We start from the raw sequence: 22,940 nt of genomic DNA on the forward strand, positions 1-22,940 counted from the left end.
GAGGGCTACCATATTTCCCTCCACCAAGAGCCCTGATGGGGAAAACCATGTTTTCTGAGTCCTGGGCAGGATCCAGGGAAGGGCTTATTGCAGGGAGGGAGAGAAGATGAAAATGCCGTACATCTCTTACCGTGATCGCCTCTCTTTCCCCTCACAGAAGCACAGTGCTCTCTGCTATTTGAAGAGAGCAATTTAGGTTTATAATAAGGAATGAATAAATAGGATGCAGTGATGAAATCTCATCTGGAACGAATGCAAATTGGGAATGCTAATGACTGTGAGGCTGTGTCTCACGTTGGAGCAGAAGCAGGAGCCCGCTGGAAGCTGGCGCTTCTGTCCCTCCACCGTTGGCCTGCTAGATGTTCTAGAGCACCTTGGGAAGTGGGGGCAAGGCTACTCTTTCTTAAATGTCTCTCAGTAGTACACCTGGCCCTCTAGGGCCTTAAAGCACTTGACAAGCCTTCAGGTCATTCCAGGTAGTGGATTCTGTTCCCCCGGGAGATCTTAAGAGGTGATTTTACACAGATGAGCATGTGAGTTCAGTCAGAACTTGAGCATTGTACTGTCTTGCATCATTTGACCTGGCGAGAAAGTCCTTTGGGTTCATTCTGCAGTTCACATCCTGCTTCTTCTTAGAGGACTGCCCATGTGTGGCTCTGATCAAGACACCTTGTGGGGGTGAAACTCCCCCGTTCTGTGAATGGGGAGACTAGACTGGAGGCTCTTGCAGGTGTCCCCAGCTCTGACGTTCTGTTCTGAACTATCCAGGGCTGGCGGTCTGCTGAGATCTGCATGGTAGGATGCGGGTCCAACCACAGTACCGTTCTGGCAAATTGCTCCCTCTTTCTAACTGTCTTTTCCACCACTGTGGCATGAAGCCTGCCACTCTGAAGGGTCCCGGATTTGGCCGAATGTGTTCAGTCCTAGGGAGCAGCTTGCAATGCCCCTGGAGCGCACTCTGTCCTCTCCTGCTCTGCGTGGTGATGAAAAGGACGTCACTGGAGGTTGCCCCCTTTCTAGTTGTCAGGAGCGGAAACCCCCAGGGATGAAAAAGGAACAGATACAGAACAGCTCCGAAGAAAGAAATGGAGATGCCTGAGATCTGCATGGTAGGATGCGGGTCCAACTGAAGTACCGTTCTGGCAAATTGCTCCCTCTTTCTAACTGTCAAGGAGAAGGAAGGCCATCCTGTACCCCTCCCAGGGGTCATAGATCCGTGGGACTCTGGCAGTTTCGGGGCCTTTTGGGGCAGAGTCCCGTCTGTGCTCGTACTCTGCTCTGAGTCTGTCCCAGAGGTGCTGTGTGGTGCTGCAGTGGTTCCCCACCTGCGTTCTCTGAGCCCTCCGGCTGCGGGGAAACCCGGGTCCTGGGCTGGCCCCAGCCTCTCTCCGCCAGAGCAGCTCCTCCTCTACTGCTGTTAAATTCGGAGGTTATATAACAGATTTTATGTTGTTTTTTTTAAAGTGGTCCATGGTTTAAAAAATAATTTTAAAACCATTGGTAAGCCATGGAAGAGCTTCTATTCAAAGTAACAGAAGTCATTTGATTTCCCTGACCCTCACCTTCCTTACCCGGAAACTGGGTTAATCGTATGTTCTTAGTCTGTCTCACAGAGTGAATGAAGGATTAGTTAGAGGCAATTATTTGTGCCTTCATTCCACAGACACGTATTGAACACCTCCCTTGGGAAGGCTCTGTGGAAGAGAAGTTCATAAATAAATATGTGGGAAGGTTATTGCAAGAAGAGGGATAACACATGTGTAAGCTCACAAGGGTAAATTGTTGCTGCTGTTGTTAACTAGACCGTTTGATGTCGTGACTCCAGAGCCTAGCTGTTGGGTTTAAATCCCCCACTCCAGTCACTTACCAGGGTGACTGCAAGCACCTTTACTTAACCTCCTTGTGCCTCCGTGTTCCCATATGTACAATTGGGATAATAATAGAACGTCGTTCATTGGGTTGTTGGGAGGGCTAAATGAGTTAGGATTTCTAAATCAATTAGAAAGATGACTAGTACATAGCAACCACGCTCCAATGTTTATTACTGTTACCGGTCTTGAGTGTTTCTCCAGTGCATTGTGAAGTTGGTGCTTAGGGCATGTCAGGTGCACCGTTTTTGGTCCTCAGCATTGCAGTCCCTTGAAAGTGTACTTCCATGTTTGTCTTCCCCCTGCCTGTGTGTCCAGGAGATGCGTCCTGCGTTTGAGAGGGAGGCCAGGGAAACTCCATGTCACAGAGAGAGTGCCAAACAGCACGCTCTTTCTGTTGCGTGGATGCTCTTCTCTCCCTTTTCTTTTTCCAAACAAAGACTTTGCTTTGCAGAAAGGATCTTTCTGTGTCCCATGTGTCATCTGCCTTTAAGGGTGCAATTTGTTTCTGATATATGCAGGACGCTCCCTGGAGAAGGCTTTGTGGCTGATGTGCTGAGGCCTCCTGTATTGATCGGCGATGTAGCGGTTCTATAGTGGTTGAATGAGGTAATTCTCATCATGTTACTCAAGTCTGTGACCTTGAGGCTGATCAGATGACTAAGCCGCATAGGTGAATTCCTGGTTACAGAATGTCCTTGTGTAAAGGTAAATTGGTGTGAGGGTGACTAATAGTTTTATAGAAATGTCCGAAAGCAAATTGCCTGTCCCTGGATGAGAGGCAGTCTATATTAATAAGCTCTAATACCCTCACCCCAGGCCTTGGGTAGACTGTTGGGGCTGATTTTCAAGAGTTCCTTTATCTGTGCTCTTCTATTCTCTCATTAGATTCCAATTCTCTGTTAAACTGCCATGACAGTGTATAATATGGTCAGTGTGACATTCACACAAAATACTTAGGCCTCTGAACTAGTTGGCTAGATTGCTTTTCTTTCCTTTTTAAAAATTCAGCAGTGGGGTGGGACAGAGCTGAAGAGGAGAAGAATTTTAATGCAAGGAAAGAGAGGGAATAAGCATGATGATAAAATCTGCATGGGGGAAATCCTTGTTGAAAAAGAAATGAACTGTATCATTAGCTGTACATTTAATTTGGATATACACTTTAGCTTTGGAAGTAAGAGTTTTGGTCTCCCAGCATGCCTGCTGTTGCTGACCAGGACATATCACATTAGAATAGGTACAGGTCTGTAATAAACAGACTTTGAGTGGGTGGGCAGTTGAGGGGGACCTGGAGAAGATTGGTTGAATAGGTATTTGGGAATTATTGGGTAGCAATTGGCTGTTTTGATACTTGGCCATAATGCTTACATAGTACTTACTATGTGCCAATACTGTTTTCAATGCTTTTTAAAATAGTACACTTTAATCCTTATAACCATTGCTATGCAAATTTTGTGTCTGAGCACAATGAGGTTAAGACATTTGTTCAAGGTCATTTGAACCCAAGCATTGGTTCCAGAGTTGATGCCCTGATCACTTAGAGTCTCTCACTGTCAGAGGGAGTCAGGGTCTCGGGGGTGCAGAGAAAAAGGGAATTCCTGTCCCCAGGGAGCATAGTTCTCATACAGGTAGAAGGAATTTAGTTATTTCAAAGGGTACTCATCTGACAAGTTGCCAGTAAGCTCACCATGATCAGGCTGGGAGAGTGTACCTGTTACCCTGAGAAGTGTGACTTTTCCTCCCAGTCTGAAGCCTCATTTTGCCTGTGCCAGGGTTGTGTCTGACTGGAATGTCATTTCCAATAATATACAGCTATTCATGCACAAGAGCCCTTCTCGGAGGGTAAGCAGGGAGCTGCTCTCGCCCTGGGTGGCATCACTTGGCAGAATAGAATCACTTTTCCTGTGGCAGTTGGCGAGGCCATTGATTTGCAGGGTGGGATAGCAGGGAAATGCTCTAGACAGCTTTAACATTTGCTGGTGCTAACGAATTTGTCAACATCTAAACTCAGGATGACAGATGCCTGAAAGGATCTGGAATAGATTTTAACTTTTATAAAAGATAATAGCATTCTGATATTGGAATCAGAAGAGGCACATTTTTCCTAAATATTTTAATGAACTTCTATCTCAAGAAAAACCTCATGTTAAACAAATAAACAAAAAAGGTCCTAATAGAAGTAGGTATCTTATAAATGCACTATTTAATGAAGATATTTATTGACTAGAACAATAATGATGTATTTTTCATCTACGATAAGTACACTTGTTGAAATCCATCCAAGCCACAAAATGATCGGAGGGTCAATGTGGAATCTAAAGGTCTGTGAAGTCCAGAGCTCATATCCTATATGGCTTCTTGCTAATGAATAAACATTGGTCTCATGTCTGTTGCCTCACAGCCTAATTGGAGCACATTGGGCAAAGGTGCTCTCTTTCACTCCTAAGGGGAGAAGTTTTCTGTAAAAGAGTCTAAAAGGAGAAATCAGGAAACTATTTTTTAAAAATGAGTAGCCAAAAAATGATTAGATAGGCGTATACTTAGGTCAAATGAGCAATTCCTAAGAAACCTTTTTATGATGACCATGCAGAGTTGTTCACAAGAGACTTTCCCCAACATTTTGTTATGAATAATTTCAAACACACACAGAAGTTGAAACAGTGGTACAGTTAACACCCATATACCCACTTATTTAACCTCCTTGTGCCTCAATGTTCCTATCAGTCCAATGGGAATAATAATAAAACCTCTTTCATTGGGATGTTGGGAAGTCTAAATGAGTTAATATTTGTAAACTAATTCATACTCTATAATGTTTATCAATGTATTACTGTTATCAATTATTTTACCAGCTGTGCAACCCTGTAATTAACCAGCTGGACATCCCTAGTAACTTCCCTAGCCCTCCCTGTGCTTCAGTTTCCTCACCTGGAAGGGAAATAATAATAGTGCTACTTGCTTTATTGAGTTGTCAGGATTAATGAGTTAAAACTTCTAAAGCACTTAGAATAGTTCAACATAGTTTCAACTTGAATTTAACCAACTACTAACTCTGTCATCTTGGAAAAAAGAGTTCTGTCTTTATTGTCCTCCTCTGTAAAATGGGAATGAAACTATTTTTCAGGATTGGGGGATTAAGCAAAATAATATATGCAAGTCACTTAATAGAGTACCTGGCAGAATCTTATTATTATTATTAACTAGAGTTCCTACTTTACTCAGATTTCCTTAGTTTTTGCCTAATGTCCTTTTTCTGTCCCAGGATCCCATCCAGGATGCCACGTCACCTTTAGTCATCAAGTCTCCTTAGGCTCCTCTGGAATGTGACGATTGTTTTGATGACCTTGACAAACCCCAACTGAGGGACGTGTCACAAAATGACTGATCAGTACCCTCAACATTGGTAAATTGCCATTTTCACCACATCATATATATCAAAGAGACACACTATCAGTGTGACTTATGACTGTTAGTGTAGACCTGATCACCTGGCTGAGGTAGTGTTTGTTGGGGTTCCTCGCTGTAAAGTTACTCCTGTCACACACGCCTTCCCCTCATTCCCATACCGCACTCTTTGGAGGAAAGCCACATCTAAGGAGTGGGAGCTGTGTCCTGCATCCTTGAGGGTCGTGTGAGTGCATGAGTTATTCAGAGTTCTGCACAGAAGATTCATCTGTTTCTATACCTATTTATTTATTCAGTCATTTCTTCATGTCAGTGAGAACTCATGCATATGAGTTCCTTTAGACTTTGGGTTATACGGTATTATGTTTACCTGTTTTGTTTCTCCGATGGTTCCAGTTTGGGCCATTGGCTGCTCTTTCAGAAATATTAGGAACATCGTCTCCTGTTTTCCTTTGATAGGCCCTCATCATTGTGTGTTTTTGTTTTGTTTCGTTTTTTAAGTATATTTTTATTCATTTCAGAGAGGACAGGAGAGGGAGAGAGAGAGAGAAACATCAATGATGAGAGAGAATCATTGATTGGCTGCCTCCTGCACATCCCCAGGGGAGATCCAGCCTGCAACCCGAGCATGTGCCCTTGACTGGAATCGAACCTGGGATCCTTCATTCCACAGACCGATGCTCTTTCCACTAAGTCAGACCGGCTAGGGCTGTGTTTTTGTTCTGTTTTGTTTTTGAGCATTTCTTTCATGCTCATCTTGAATATTCCCTGCTTCAATCTTAGCATCAGCTGCTTCTCCAAAGAACCTTGCTTTGTATTAAGGAATGGTATTATAAACCAGGACCTGGGCACTTGGGCTTACAGAAATCTTATGCTCAACAAATAGTTCTCTCTCTTCTTTTTGTGGAAGTGTGAGCTCCCTTGTGCATGCTCCATACTGCACATTGTCGGTCGCTGCCCTGGTCCTGGCTGATGAGCCGGGCTCACTGGAGCTGACTGGACAGAAGTCATCCCAGCCAGTCATGTCAGCGGATTCAATCAGCTCAGCTCAGGTAAAACTCCGTGCTGTGCTCAGTGCCCTGAGAACTTCCCCCATGGAATCCTCCCTCTAGAATCCAGGGGACGTAAATATACAGGGTGTCCCCCAAAATGTATATACAATTTAGCAGCTGATAGCTCAATTTTGAAAATGAAATGTATTTCAACAAACATTGCCTTTTTTAAAGTGTGAGTGTATTTTGGGGGAACATCCTATATAAGTGCTGTAGAAATTCAGAGTAAAGAGAGGACAGTGCAATCTGAGTGTGTGAAGAAAGCTGCTCATGTAAGACGGGACTTGAGCAAGGTTTATTTCAGATGAGGAGGCTAGAAGGACAGGTGTAGAAATATGATCAGATACCTTTTTAGTTGCTAAAAAGAGACCTGAACTTAATAAAGGACTTTAGGTTTGGGGGTTTATTTTAAATGTGAAACTGGGTTTACTGATCTCGGTGGGATGAAGGAAGTGGACTTCTGCCAGGTCACTCCTGCTCTCATGAGCCAGTTGTTAACTTTTCAGGAATTTTGAGAACAGTTGGCATTGGTTGCTAGCTTGACATCAGCCATGGTGGGAGTGTTTACACTGCAGAAATCGGCAAATGCTACAAGTCAGACTCCTCTCTGCCTCCTGCTGGGTATTGAACATTGCCTTGCACACCACTGGCTTTAGCTACTTAAAAATCTGGTATTTACCCTGACTCTTAGTGTATTTTTTCCACTAGAAGATTTTTGTATGTACATTCCTTTAATGCTTTGCATTTTCTGACAAAAACTGTTAAAAAAAAAAAAAAAAGGTTACAATGAGATGCGTGCCCTTGAACGAAAATTGCACTTTACTACATATTGGTTAAAACTCTGGCAGCCAGAAAATGTTAGAGTTAAGTAGGATATTTGGGACCCTCTAATAGCCATTCAGTATAACTCAGCTGGAGATGTACGACCTAGTCACCTACCTTGTTTTGACTGTGTAAGAAGATTTGTCATTCACCCAAGGGAGGTCATTAGTGTCATAAGCAACATGGCCATAGGCCTTTCTTCCTCCATTATGGTTGGGTTGGCTTGGGCTATCTTTCTCTTTCTTATCAAGAATATGGGAAAAAGCCTTGGCCAGGTGGTTCAGCGGTTGGAGCGCCAGTCCATACTCCAAAAGGCTGCAGTTCGATTCCTGGTTCAGGTGTATACGGGAGGCAAATGATCGATGTTTCTCTCTTACATCTATGTTTCTCCCCCCCCCCCCCCCCATTTCCTGTCTCTCTCTCTCTCTCTCTCTCAAATTGATAAAAACATATCCTCTGGTGAGGATTTGAAAAAAAAAAAAAGATTATGGGGAAAAAATGGTATCATCTTCCTTCAGCTGAGAAGCCATGACTCAGCATCATCCTGCCTGCAGTAGGTAATGAGGCCCTGTATTAGCTGGATTTTTGTAAGGGTGGTACCTGAGTAATCCATGGACTAGTGCTATGCAAATGGGCACAGTGTTCATGAGGTCACCTCTCGTGCATGATATTTGGTATTAAGTGTTATGCAGAATTAGACTCAGAGGAGTTACATTTCAGGAGAGTCAACTAAAAGTGGCCACACGTGTGAGCAAGGAAAGCAGGGTTAGAGAGAGAAAGGCTGTGAGTTTTCACTGTCATTCAGCGCTGTTTCCTATGTCCCCCATCACGATTGGTAAACTGTCCTAACTACTCTTCCTACCTGTCATTGGCTTCACTCTTGATCCATTGACTCCCCAAGGTTGTAGCACTCGGAAGAGAACATGACAGGCATTCTGGCCATATCACAGATCTTAGGTGCAGAGTTCACTCTGAATCACAGGAGCCTCGTATTCTCTTTATCTGAGAGATCGATGTGGAGGCTCTCAAACTTTAGCAGATTTCCTGGTACCCTCAGGCAGGTTGCAATTCCTCAGCTGCCCCCTGTAGACTATCCCTCCCAGGCATGACTGACATGGACCTCTTTGGGACATCCTGGTCCAACAGATCACCTGAGCAGCTCCTTAGAGAGCCCAGTGATCAAAAGTCTATTTTTCTTTAAATTGTAGCCATATATAATAAAATTTACTATTTTTAAGTGGATACAGTTCACTGACACTAAGCCCATTCACTTTATTGTGTAATTATCAGCACCACCCATCTCCAGAATGCTTTTCATCTTTCAAACTGAAACTTGATATACATTAAACAATAACTTTCCATTCCCCCCTTCCCTCAGCCCCTGGCAACCACCATTCTACTTTCTGTCTCTTGCATTCAGCTACTCTAGGCATCTCTATATACTATATAATCGGAATCCTATAGTATTTGTCCTTTTGTGACTGGCATATTTCACTTAGCATAATGTCTTCAAGGTTCATCCACGTTGTAGCATATGTCAGAATGTCCTTCCTTTTTATGGCTAAGCAATATTGCATTGTATGTATATATTATATCTTGTGTATTTACACTTGGGTTGCTTCCACCTTTTAGTTGTTGTTAATAATGCTACTATGAACATGGTGCCCAGCCGGTGTGGCTCCGTGGTTGAGCGTTCAATTCCTGGTCAGGGCATATGCTCTTGGGTTGCAGGCTTGATCCCCAGGAAGGGGCGTGCAGGAAGCAGCCGATCAATGATTCTCTTTCATCATTGATGTTTCTCTCTCTCCCTCTCCCTTCCTCTCTGTGAAATCAATAAAAATATATATTTTTAAAAAGAATAATGCTGCTATGAAAAATAGGTTTACAAATATCTGTTCAAGTCCCTACTTTCAATTCTTTTTGGTACATACCCAGAAGTAGAATTTCTGGATTATATAGTATTTCTATTTTTATTTTTTTGAGGGTCTGCCATACTGTTTTCCATTGTAGTTGCACCATTTTATAGTCCCAACAACAGTACATAAGGATTGCATTTTCTCTATGTTCTGCCCAACACGTGTTATTTGCTGTGTTTTTTTTTATTTGTTATTTGTTGTTGTTGCTTATAATAAACATCCTAAGGGTATGATTTTGTTTTGCATTTCCCTAGTGATTGGTGACATTAAGCATTTTTTCATGTGCATTTTGTTCATTTGTAAATCTTCTTTAGAGAAAGATAGTCCTTTGTCCATATTTACTAGTAATCAGATGGTTTGTTTTTGTTGCACAGGGGTCTTCCTGCTTGCCTAGATAATGCACTACTTCAAGAGGCTGTGAGCGTTTATCCAGGGTTCTGTGGGACAGCCTTTGCACATATATAATGCAGAGATGAATGCACAGTGACCCACCACTCTGGATAGCTTCACCTGGCATGGGAAGATTTGCCCTTGCTGCTATTGTAAAGGGATTTCAGTGGTGGATGGATGCTGCAGAAATAAGCCATTCACTGCTCCTGGATACTGTGTGATATTGGCATCTGACTTTTTACTAAGTAAAAATATAGTCTCTTTGGGGGAAAGTAGGAAGCAGAGAATGTGTCTCAAAATTTCCCAGTACATTTGTCCCTTGAACGAATCAGGGGTCAAGGGTGCTGACCCCCTGCCCAGTTGAAAATCTGTGTATAACTTTTGACTTCCCAGCATCTTAACTACTAACAGCCTGTGTTGACCAGAAGCCTTCCTGGTAACATAAACAGTCAATTAACACATATTTTGTATGTTATATGTATCATATACTGTGTCCTTACAATAAAGTAAGCTAGAGAAAAGGAGATGTAATTAAGAAAGTCATATGGAACATAAATTTATACATATTTATTGACAAAATCTGCGTATGAGTGGATGCATGCACTTCAAACTCATGTTGTTCATTGGTCAATGTATGACATTCTAGATGAAAGATTGACGAATACTGACCCATGACCCATATCCCACCCCATCTGTTTTTGCAAATGAAGTTTTGTTTGCACATGGCCACGTCCATTTGTGTAGTATTCTCATGGCTGCTTTTGTGCTACAATGGCAGAGCTGAGTAAAAATGCCTAAAATATATGCTCTCTGGCCCTTTCCTGTAAGAGTTTGCCAGCCCCTGGCTATTCTAGACATTTAAGAGATACAATTTTTAAAACTATATATAACATAGTGATGTTGGCTGCTGACTGTTCATGCTATACTTGAGCACTTTGAAAACTATAAAGCTCACACGGATATAAGATAGTATAGCTTTTAAGTATTTACTGAACTCCAACTTTTGTCCAGAACTATGTTTTTTAAGCCTTTGTTGTTTGATTGGGACAATAGCTTTTGCATCGAGATCACTGGGGCCGCTGCCAGATGTGACTGCAATGTTCCTACACAGGTAGCACTTTTGAAAGTCACAGTATTCATCTCTCCCTGCCCCTATGATATTTCCTATTTGTACTGAACTTTGGTGAAGTAGCTCTGATCTTTAGCTGCAGAGAGAAGAGTCATACTGCAGGGACGTGGCCCTAAAGTGCAGGGCGCAGAAAGCTTTCTGCCTTCACTCTAAAAATAGCATCCTGCTCCTCCCCCCTCCCTCCAAGTCGGAGGTGCAACTTTGCTAAGGCGGTGATTGCCAGTTTTGGAATTTTGAAATACTGTTGATGTGCTGGTTTTGCTCTGCTTTCTGTTCATCCTTTTGATCATGCTTACAATAAACATGCTAACTGCTAGAAGAATCGTTAAGGTATATAGATACTGTCTTTAAGGAATTTACATGGTGTGTTTGGCAATTCAAGAATATTAATAATTGATTTTAAAATATTACATATAATGCTCTTTGATATCATTGGATAGCATGTGCATTCCATTGGATAGCATGTTCATTCATTTCTACATATTTTGCATGTCTACTATATAGGCCAAGCACTGGGCTAGGTGTTGGAAATAGAGAGATAAATGATAAAATTTTCATGCTGTTGGAGATGGGCCACAATTTAGTGGGGGAGATGCAAGCCACAAAAATGTGTAATGAAACATGAAAATTGTTCCTTGTAGAGAATTGCACAACATGCAGTATTAAGTCTGGGGAACTGTAAACTTACTTAATCTTTCCATTGAGTTAGACTACGGATGAATTTATCAGATGAGAAACACATGAATATTATTTATTTACGCTGAGGTAATAAATGGAAAAGTTGATGAAATACAGTGCATCGCTTATAACCAGTGTCCCCCAGCAAGGCCATTCTTTGCGCTGCTCTTGTTCCTGCACGTTCTTTGTGTTTGGGTCATTAATATGGCGTTTAGGTCAGATGAGAATGTGTTCCATCTGCCAAGCGTTGATAACTAAAGTAAAATGCTGATGGAGATCATTTAAGATCGTCTCTATGCTGTTGATTGCATGCTTGTGGCTCATAATCAGAATGATGCAAAGTAATTGTTAGACCGACTTGCCAAGGCTACATTTTGTGTTGCTGCAACTGTCAGCACTTTGGTCCTGCTGTTCTGCCTGAAGAATGCCTGTCTAGCACCTGTTGGACAGCCAAGCACAGCTTACTACCAAATTTCATGGATAACTTTGTTTCTAGCATCCTTGCTTGCTATACAAAAAAATAACCTGCAAAAGTAATATCTGATTATTGAGAAAAAGCAAGTGTTTATTTTTTGTGTTTCACAGAAGCCTGCAGATTGTGGCCTTCATATAAAAATCTCATGTGACCATGATGCTTCTCTATTTTCTTTTTGGCCATGAAACCCAGATAAACCTGGCTTTGAATTCTTGCTTTTATCTTGTTGGGTATATGACCTTGGTTAGATTACTTGTCTTGAGCCTTGTTTTCGTCACCTGTACAATGGGGCTAATGCAACCTATTTTATAGAGATTTTGTGAGGATTAGAGATAATAGATAAAAACTTGGCACAAAATGACCACTCAGTAAATGGTCGTCATTAATATTAAGGAATCCTGTGCTTACTCAGGATGACACAATACAATGGCAAGATAAAATTTTCCAAAGTCTGTAGTTCAAAACTATATCGTAAGTGTGGAATATATGGCGTCAGCACAGTTTTCCTGGCTAGGTCATATTTACCAGAGATGCACAATTGGTGAGGATGTTAGGATCAAAACCCCAGTTTCGATAGCTAGGTCTGCTATGCAGAATGTGTTCCGGGCCATCCCATGTAGACCATCAAAGGGTATGAAAGTTCCTCTGAAAGCAAATTGAAGAATGAGCATCATTTTGCTTTGACTGTGTAACAGAGATGTTATATAGCACATAACACTGCGGAGAAAGCAGTCAACCCAAGAGAGAGTTAGGCAAAGCAAAAACTCTGTCCCTATTAGAAATGCATTGTGAGATCAAGGGACATCTTACTGACTCCTGAATTGTACCATCAAAAAAGATTTATTAAGAGTAGCTCAGTCCATATGCCATGTGAAGTGAAGGCCCTAGTATGAATTGTCTAAGAAATGCTTTCTGTGATTTCATCCAATGCTAAAATTTAAGGTCTGTGTTCTTATCTACCAATGTTGATTCTATTTCATACGGTCAAGTAGAACAAAAGTCTAAGAGCATGAACCTCACCAAAAATGATCACTCCCCTAAAAATTGCATAAACTGGACAGGGGATTAACTTTTAGGGAACTTTAGTTGGGAGGTAGCGTGCAAATAGGTATCTCACCTCTTCATTCATTGTAGATTCTGGTTTCAGAAATCAAACTCTATATGTCTCTGCTTTGTTTCTCTATTTTTTTAAAGAATACTTTATTGAGCCCTGGCTGGTTTGGCTCAGTGGATAGAGTATCGGCCTGCAGAATGAAGGGTCCCTGGTTTGATTCCAGTCAAGGGCACATGGTTGAATTGTGGGCTCGATCCCCCGCAGGGGATGTGCAGGAGGCAGCCGATCAATGATTCCCTCTCATCACTGATGCTTCTCTCTCTCCCCTCTCCCTTCCTCTCTGAAATCAATAAAAAATGTTTAAAAAGAAAGAATACTTTATTGATTTTTAGAGCCAGAGGGAGGGAGAGGGAGAGAGAGAATCATTGACATGACAGTATAACATGGAGTGCACTGGATGGATGATGCCCAACCAACTGAGCCACACTGGCCAGGACTGCTTCTCCACTTTTGACCGCTCCAGGATTTTCCTGCTGGTGTCTGATTTGGCATTTCTCTACTGCCACAGTCTGTCCTGTCTTTCTCTCCTGCATCCTGCCCACCCCCCACCTCCTGCCTGCCTGCTTGAAGGAGCAGTGTTGGCAGTACTTACAAAGGGTTAGTTACAGTCATAACTGGAGGAGGAATTAGCTCGCACTCTTTGCTGATTGTGAGGATACATTCACTCCCCCAGCCTCCCGGTCACATTTGTAGATAGAGCACAGTTTTCTCAATCGAGGACAAGATGTGTCATGCAGTTTAAGCAAACTGTATCACATATGTTCACCACATCAACCATTCTCTGGGAAGGAAATTGGATGAGAAATATTGAAATTACAGAAACATTCCAAATCCTAGTATCTTCTAAATATGGTAAATCCTTGTGTGGGTTTTTTTTTTAGGTTTTTGAAGTTCATGTAATGTGATTATGATTTTTAGGGTCACTCAAGAATTTGTAGTTTTCAGTTTAACTTTCTCTGTGTCAGGATCAGACTGAAAACAGGGACACTTGTTTCACTTCATTCTTGGGATTTCATACTTGAAATAGACATTTCTATTCATTGTTAGCCCTCGTCTTTAAGATTTTATCCCCTTTCAACATTGTTAGCCCTCATCTTTAAGATTTTATTCCCTTTCAACATTGTTAGCCCTCGTCTTTAAGATTTTATCCCCTTTCAACTTTGGAAAGTCACTGAATATTGTTATTTGTAATATTATTCACTGTGCTAGTTAGTATTCTTCTAAGCTACTCCCATTTAAACCAAAACAATCTTTGTTGTTAACTCTTACATTTATACAATCTGCCTTTCAAGATCTTGATGAAAATATGGGGGGAAAAGAACCACACACTACCTCATGTATAGTAATTTCTCATAAATGTGGGACACTGATAGATACTGTAAATTCAACAAATACACATTTAATGGTTACTTCTTTAAGTGTAATCCTCTTGTAAGTCCTTAAAAAGTTATGATGGAGATGGATGTATTAAAATTAAGAGATTTATACGACACCAAATAAAATGTTTTCACATTGTAAAACAATATGAGTACTATCATAGTATATTATGAACGAATTGTACATATGTATAAAATTTTACTTAAGTATATGTCTAATATACTGTGTGTGCTTGAGCATAGGAGAGAGCCTGGAACCATATAAACCAAAATGGTCATAGTAATCATTAGTGAGACTTTTGCTGATTTCTATTATTTGGGTGTTTCCCCCTTATCTATATGATCTAATTGTTCACAGTAAACAGTTTTACTTTGTTCTCATTTGTCTTAACTAATGTGGGGTGAGTGGGGGAAAAAGAGAATACAAGGACTGACATTTTGATACATTATGAGTTATAAAAATCTCTCCTGTGTCTTCCTTCTCTAGTATTTCAGATATGTAGACACGCTGTGCCACCTGGCATTAAAATCTTTTTCTTTTTAAGTCTCTTCTACATGCCAAGCACTGCACTAGAAGCTTGAAACATTATATGAAGTGGGTATTAGTATTACCATTATGCAAATGAGGGAAGGGGGCCGAGAGTTTACGGAACTAGAATCACACAGCTGTTATGTGACTGAGCTGCGATTCAGAGTCAGGTCTGACTCTGAAATTAGTCTTGTAGTCTTTATGATTCTTACTGTAGACATCTCGTCTGCCGTTAGAATGAAAAGGTTACTGTATGTGAGTGGATTATAAACTGTGGCTTTAAAAAGAAGGTGCTCAGAGATTTTACCGGCATGTACCATCTTTCACTGCTCATCTTGCTTCCATATTGTGTTTTCAAGCAGAGTATAAATTTCTCACAAGTCTGAATCTCATCATCTCAGTAGCCCCACCTCTCCTAGCGCAGTCTGACATTATGGCCCGTGACTTCTCTCTGGGACGGGGAGGCATGCCTTCCAGATTCTGAGGAACTGAGTCAGGATCTGCTGCCAGTGAGCATGCTGAGGAGGAGGAGGAGACTCTCTGTCCTGCCCTAGTGACGAGGCCTCTCTCTTCCTTTTAGGGAAAGGGGGGGAAAAGCAGTGGCCTTCATCTACTAGTAGCTCTCAATCCCAAATGCTCTGGGATCCTGTGAAAACCTGCCAGTCTCAGGAACCAGACTAGCTTTGCCTCACGTCCCCTCCTAAACCTGCAATGGCATCTTTAAAACCGTCTCTGGAAATGTTTTAAAACTTGGATCTTGAGTTTAGTTCCTTATGTGATGTAGATTACACAGTCTGCTGCTCTCACTCCCTTATCTCCCTTTGTCTTTCAGGCTTCCTCTTCCAACATGCACTTCATCTCAGCTCTTTCCCACACTTTATCTCAGACACCATGGCTTCCACGGGATTATGCAGTTGGCTTGATATGTAGCCACCAGTGCCCTCTGCCAAGTCCACATTCCCATCTGAGCCCAATTATGGGTCCCATTGACTTCAGAGGGGGATGTGTGGAGTTGCGGGTCTGCCCTTTGGGAAAAGGCGAAGTGCAGGCATGGGGCACTCTGGTTACTTATCGAGAGGTCGTCTAACAGCTGCATGGTGGGGGTGCAGACATGGCATTTAAAAATATCTACCCCAAACCTCATTTCTCAGGCACCACAGTATATGATCCTTCATCCTGAGGTTCATATCTCTCATGATCACAGAAGCACACACATGATTGCTTTCTGCACATTAATTGTTCAAAGCTCTTTTTAAAATTCAAGTAGTCAGCCACACCATTTATGCACCCACTGTTCTTCAGATTTACTGTGCACCTACTAAGTGCCCACATGCCAGGGCTAGGATTTCTCACACTCTCTGCACCTGCATACCTGTGCTGAGTTACAGAATGGACTTAATGTTGTTTAAATCCTTTTCTCTTTCAGTTTTCCAAAGAAATTAGTTCGTTTTCTGGGGCAGAGGAACCGGTCTGCTGTTTTCTTACGGTGAGTGGTCCTGTGACTCTTTTATATACTTACACCCACATCTGATGGTTACCCAGCGCTCTAAGAAAAAGTGCCTGCACACATTCTCTAGAAGTTTCCCCCACTTGGAACCAAAATGTTCTTTCTACTCATCCCGTGTCCTCCTCCCTCCAGAGGGAGGTTTCCCTCTTGTATTTTTCTGCCGTTCCTTTTCGCCGTCCACATGGGTTGCCTGTTAGGAGTGGCTACCATTGTTGCTCTAGCCTCGTTCAGCTGCCGAGCGGACAGCAGAGGGAGTTTCCTTGTTTCAGGGACTGATCACAGAAACGGGCCGTGGGCAAGGAGAAACTATCTGTTTTGTTCACGTGACGCCCTGTTTCATGAACGCCCTGAAAGAGAGGGCACTGGATGGGACCTTAGAGCTCATCTGGGTACAGATGGCTACTGAGGCATTTGACTCCCCTCCGTGGGGTCTCCCTATCCCTCCAGTACCCGCCCCCTCCCCCCCACACATACACACAGAACTGTCTTTAGAATCCCAATTCCTTCTGTGGACACAGATTATAGCTTGTTGGACCTGCAGTAATACCCATAAACTAGTGATAACATCCTTCTAAGGCAAGTGTCGGGAGTGATGCTGTTTAGCTGTTTAACTTTCTAGAAGTCACTCTTGGCTGCTACCAAGAGAAGTGGGCAGACAGGGCAGACCCGAGGCACTTCTGTGATGGACCTCAGCTGACAGGGCGTGTTTTCCTTTGTGCCTTTCCCAAACCACTGCATTTGCAATGCCACTCCCCGTGCGGAGACTCAGGCTAAATCTGTGCTGTAGCCAGGAGCCGCGGTGCAGGTGTGTGCCGGCCAGCTGCAGACCTGCGCGCCCCCGCCCGGGGCGTCTGCACCTGCAGAGTAATGTGTAGCAGGTTTCGTATGGCACAATGTAAACTTGGCCTGCGGTCCGAGAGACCTTCAGAGTCACCTTTCTTCATTAAAAATAATGGATAAAAGCTATATGGTTTCTAACATGAGAATTCAGTTGTGGGGCATGCAGGAGAGAAGGGTGAGAAAACAGTTCGCCGCTGGAGGCCCCTAAGGGGGACTTGTCTGTGGTTCTTTCGTGGATGCCTATGCCACATCTGGCTCTGGACTGGGGTCACTTAAGTTGGGGAGCTAGTGCACGTATTTCCCAAACATTTTATCCCACCTAGGGGTTGGTTTAAGTGTAGTACAGAGAGCCTGTGTCCATTATTTTATCCCACTTGTCAACTTAATCATTTTACCTTAATAAATGTGGGCTTCTCCTCTGCCCTAACCACAGTCATTTTTAAGGAACTTGAAGTGTCTCCTTAGAGAGGACAGAGATAGTCTGCTTCCTGTCAACGTCCTGGTGGGAGTGAGAACGGGGATTGCAGATTCCCTGAGGGAGCATCTGCCTCTGCTCCTAGTATTGACCTTTCCTGTCCCAGATGCTTGACACGCATGAATGTGCACTCACTAGAAGTGTGAACGTAAGGGTTCCCATTTCCTCATCTTATCCAAGAAAAGCCCAAAAGGTTTATCCCTAGAGCACAGCACAGTGGGACGTGGGACGTGGGACGTGGAGATCTGCTGCTCTCGGGGAAGCCAAGGGTCTCTATGGCGTCAAGAGGTTGCTAAGACTAAAATAGAGGACAAGTAAGGACCTTAGGAAAGTGGGCAAGTGTGGAGTCCATGCCTCCTGGTCCTAGGCTTTCTGTGAGGAATAAACTGGGAGAGGAGAGTCTCAGGTAAGCAGTGGTAAAAGGGATGAAATAAGGCCGCCTGAACTGATGCAGACCACTTGTGGCTGCTTTGCTTTCCTGCTGGGAACGTAAGTTTTTTGAAGTTAACAGTCAGGAGGCATCAAATTGTTACCCAAAATATGACTAGTTCTTTGCTTCTACCAGTTGTGTGTGTATATGGGGTGGGGGTGGGGGGACTAAATATAAACCGAGGCCATGAGTTTCTTAGTTTAAAGGCAGCTCCGAGGCTGGCCCCCACACCCTGGGTTTGGACCATATGCATCCACATGCCACATGCACGTACCCCTGGTAAAACAGGAGTTGCTGGGCTCCCTTTCATGGTATGCAGCAGGGCAGGACCTGGAACAATACCACTGTTGTTCCCAAGCGTGGACTGCACTCACCGTCAATGGTATCCCTTTAAGGGAAATCTAGGGAAGTGCTCTTGCCAGCGCTGAGGTTTTGTTTGCTGGAGGCCAAGTAGCAGTGGCCTGTATTGGTTCCATAGCAACATCTCTGTGCAACCAGAAGCAATACAGTGACTGGGGCAGCCAATGTACCCTGGGCAGGATGGGCACAGCCCGACGCCCCCTTTGATTTCCCGGGATCCTGGCCTGCCTTTGCCTCCTGCAGAGCATGTAGACTTGGTAACTGCTGCTCTCTGTCCCTGCTATTAACACTTGCCCCTTTCCCCAGCCGAGTCATGCGGGAGACGGCAATGTCTGTAGTAAAATTCTGCAGAACCTCCCTGCCTTAGCGAACGAAAGTAGGTGGAGAGTCTGCTTTGCATCGTCCCCGTGGCAGAGCAGCTCTGTGTGCAGGGCACAGGGGGTTCAGCATTTCCTGTCCAGTGCGGTCGCTGCTCCTGGCTGAATGTGGGCCGTGACCTGGAGCAGAGTGAAATCCAGGGAAACAGAGTGCCCATTAAACGTGCTACCCAGATGCAGGGCCACTGACCTGGGCACAGGGCAGTGCCCCGCACCGCAGGGCTGCACAGAGAAATACAGCACACACTGCATACCTTCTGGGATCTTCGGCCCGAGGTGCACTTTCCAATTGCAGTTGCTGCAGTGTGTGTAGTTGGGGTTTGAACATTTTTCTCACATGAAACTATTGTAATCACTCTTGATTTCAATAGATGCTTCCCCCCGCCCCGCCGCCCTGAACTCCTGAAGCATTTTTAAAATCTTTGTCATCTATTTGACACTTGTCTTAGATTTCCTTTTTTGATACACAATGCTTTGGGAGCCTGAGCAATCTTTCTAGGTAGAGGGTAAGGCCTTCAAGGTCAGGAACTGTCTATCTTATTCTTCATCTTCAAATAAATTCTCTACTGCTCAGAATTGAGCCCCTGTAGATCAGGGGTGGGGAACTTTTTTCTGCCAAGGGCCATTTGGATATTTATAACATAATTCGCCAGCCATATAAAATTGTCAACTTAAAAAGCAGCCCAGCCTGCTATTTTTGCTCAAACCTTTAAGTAACTCACCTCCAATGCCTTGGCAGGGCTGGGCAAAATGATTTCTCTGGCCATAGGTGGCCCGCGGGCCGGCTGTTCCCCACCCCTGCTGTGGATAGTTAACCATGCCATCCATATGTCTTCATGACAATGATATAGTCCCCTCTCGTCTCACAAGGAGGTTGTGAAGCAAGTATGTAAATACATTGAAAATGCTTTTACATTCTTCAGAGAAAAGATAAGAACATTCTTTTTTTTTAATGTGGTTTTAAAAAACATGTAGATATGAAATCACAAAGTAAGAATATCTAAAGACTTCACATTTCCTCATCTTCCTCTTTGTGGCTACCAGCCATGAACTGTGTAGCCTAGTTTTACACTGGCACTGAAATCATTCTTTTTCCCACCCCCACCTCCCATATTCACTACTCTATTGAATGTGCCTTATTGTACTATTTGGGCCAGACTTTTCAGTCACACATCTTGAAGTGTCTTTGGAGCTATGAAGTAGGGGATTTGAAGGATATTTTATTATGGTGACAGGTTTGATAGATTAGGATAGTGCTTCCTAATTTAGTTTTGATGTGTCTGTTGGGAAAGGGAATGCTTTTATTGTATAAAAACTTTTATCTTAAGAGGTCTCCTCCCTTCCCAAGTTCTAAGCCAACTGAGAAGTCAGACAAGTGTAATAAGGAAGATGGAGGCCAAAATGCAGCTTTTTGACTGGTAACAGTTAACTTAATTAGAAATTACATCTTGGGTTGAGAACCAAAAATGGGCTTCCACCACTCTATTCCCCAGTCTGGGCCTGGGAACAGCCCACCTGCAGGAAAGTTCAAGTCCTCATGTGACTCACTCTCTGTGTGAAGAAGAAGGAGAAGGACACCAAAATCTACCCCCTCCACCACCCCTGTACTCAACATTCTTACTGTACCTAGTGGCAGGTTAACTGTGCCCAGCGGAGGTAACATTAACAAAGGGCAGGCATGGACCACACACTGGCTTTAACCCCCAGCCAGGTAGCTCACTCCACGTCCTTGGGAAAACAGAGGATGGAATAAGAGTCTAGGGGAGTTTAGGGAAAGTCCTCTGCATGGAAAACGGGGGGTAGCTCTGCTCACATCTTTCACTCTCTACACTCTAGTCGGGCGTACTACCCCCCAGTCTCACTCTAGCCATCTTACCCACTGTGTTTTCTTCATAGCCCTTTGCTTTATACATTTGTTTACTGGCTTATTGTTAGGCTCCTCTATTAAAATCTTAGTGAAAGCAAAAACCTTGTCAATAATATTTACTGCTGTATCCTGGTACTTAAAACTATGCCGAGCACATAGGAGGCATTTGATAAACATGTGTTGAATGAATAAATGAATAGTATTGTTTTGTGCCTCTTTTCACCCTCCTTGATTGCCTGGTCATCCTGGTACCATCTTGCCTGGCAAGTGCCTATTCATATCATAAGACTCAGGTCAGCCATCAGGTTCTCTATGGAGCCTTTCTTGGCTTCCCTTCTTCCAAAGGGAAAGATCACCTTCTTGGTTGTAACTCACTGGTTGCCAATTGTTGCGCACATGTGTGTGTGAGTGTGTGAGCACGCATGTGCGCATCTCTGTGTGTGTGCATGCATCTGTGTGTGCGTGCTTGTGTGCATCTGTGTGTGCATGCATCAGTGTGTTCGTGCATGTTTGCATCTGCCATGTGTGTTACTTTGTGTATTCTCTCTGTCTCGGGCAGTGGCTCTGTAACACTTCATTTCTTTGTTCACATATAATCCTTACAGGATTTTAAACTCCTTGGGAACTGGGCAGCCTGTTATTCATCCCTTTTTCTCTAATATCTGCCATGCAGTAGACTTGGTTAGTATTGGCATTCTGAGTACTTACAACATGCCAGGTACTGCTGTATCTTAGAACAATTGACCTCTGAACAATGCACGGATAGGGGTGCCAACTCCCCCATGCAGTTGAAAATTTGCACATAATTTAAAAAAAAATATGTTTTTATTTATTTGAGAGAGAGAAAAAACAATCTGCCTCCTGCATGTGACCCCACTGCCCCCCTCACCCCGGCCTCAGGGATCAAGGCTGCAACCCAGGCATGTGACCTTACTGGGAATTGAACCAGCAAACTTTTGGTACATGGGACGCCACTCAACCAACCGAACTACATTGACCATAGCTGCATCTAACTTTTGACTCCTCAAAAATTTAACTACTGATAGTCTATTGTTGATTGGAAGCCTTACCAATAACATTAACAGTTCACTAACACATAGTTTGTGTTTTATATGTATTATATACGATATTCTTACAATAAAGTAATCTAGAGAAAAGAAAATGTTAAGAAAATCATAAGGAAGAGAAAATACAGTTATAGTATTTATTGAAAAATTTCATGTGTAAGTAGACCTGTGCAGTTTAAACCTGTTTTGTTCAAGGGCAACTGTACTTAAGATAACTTTATAAGTATCGTACACATATTAACTTGCATAATTCTCACAGCAGCCTTACAAGATAACTTTTTACTCTCCCTTTACAGGTAAGGAAACAGCTCGTTTGAATTCATAACTGTTATTCTCGGCTAACTCTCAGAGAATGAGTGTAATCTGAACAAAGGAATGAATGTGAACCCTTGAAGTTCAGACCTCTATCACTAAATAGGGCCACAGGCATTAGGATCCACTTAAATGAGTACGAAATGATCACTAAGCCAACCTATGACTGCCCATGATTGACATAGAATCCTGAGGCCATGACTGCAGTGTCATCCACAGATGAACCCCGAAAGTCTTACTGTAGCTATTGCACTTAATTCCTAAGTGTCTATGCCAGCAGAGGGGTGTTGGTTAAGGAAATAAGTAATAGTGACTATATTTGGGAAATTATTTCCTAATGAGAAAATATCAAATCATCAGTTATGAGTTAAACAGTTGCCATGTGCAAAGTTCACTGCTGATTTGCGGGGAGGGGAGAGGAGTGGCAGGTGGCGGGGGCCGGAGGGGGGGGGGGGCGGTGAGTGAGGTTGAAGAGGCAAACCCCAAGGGTATGAGCCAAGGCTTGCTGTATTCAAGAGGCGCTAGCCTAGGTGAAGGGGCAAGGCATGGTTACAGGGAAAGTTAAGATAAATAAAGGGCAGTAAATACGAGCACTATCACAAGGCATTCCTGCACATGAATAATTGCCAGACAGTGATATTTGAGAAAATGAAAGTGGTTGCATTAGTCAGGATCAGGATAGGACTGGCTTATGCTGTAGTGTCAACCCTAAAAACTCATTGGGCTTCACAAAGCACAAGTTCATTTCTCAGTCACTCAGTGTCCGCCGTGGATCTGGTATCTCTCCAGAAGAGCTGACCTCCACGCATCGCTCCGGATGCAGGCTGCTTTGGTTTTTCTATCCCACCACCTAGAGGCCTCCTTCGCGATCACAGGGGAAAAGAGAAAAACCGAAGAATTGCACTAGCAATTAAATGCTTCAAAGCTTTGCCCTGGGAGGGCCCCTGTCAG

The 22,940-nt window shown here is 43.2% G+C and overlaps 1 protein-coding gene across 3 annotated transcripts in view; it reads left to right on the forward strand.

Moving 5' to 3' along the window:
• ATXN1 (ataxin 1) overlaps positions 1-22,940 on the forward strand; it is a 408,090-nt gene that overhangs the window by 205,321 nt on the left and 179,829 nt on the right. For all 3 annotated transcript variants that reach the window (XM_054721445.1, XM_054721446.1, XM_028152384.2), the window contains one exon: positions 16,181-16,240. The gene's annotated coding sequence lies outside the window, so the exon portion shown is untranslated. The remainder of the gene's footprint in view (positions 1-16,180; positions 16,241-22,940) is intronic.

Source organism: Eptesicus fuscus, chromosome 9, assembly GCF_027574615.1.
Source record: "Eptesicus fuscus isolate TK198812 chromosome 9, DD_ASM_mEF_20220401, whole genome shotgun sequence".
Taxonomy (NCBI): Eukaryota; Metazoa; Chordata; class Mammalia; order Chiroptera; family Vespertilionidae; genus Eptesicus; species Eptesicus fuscus.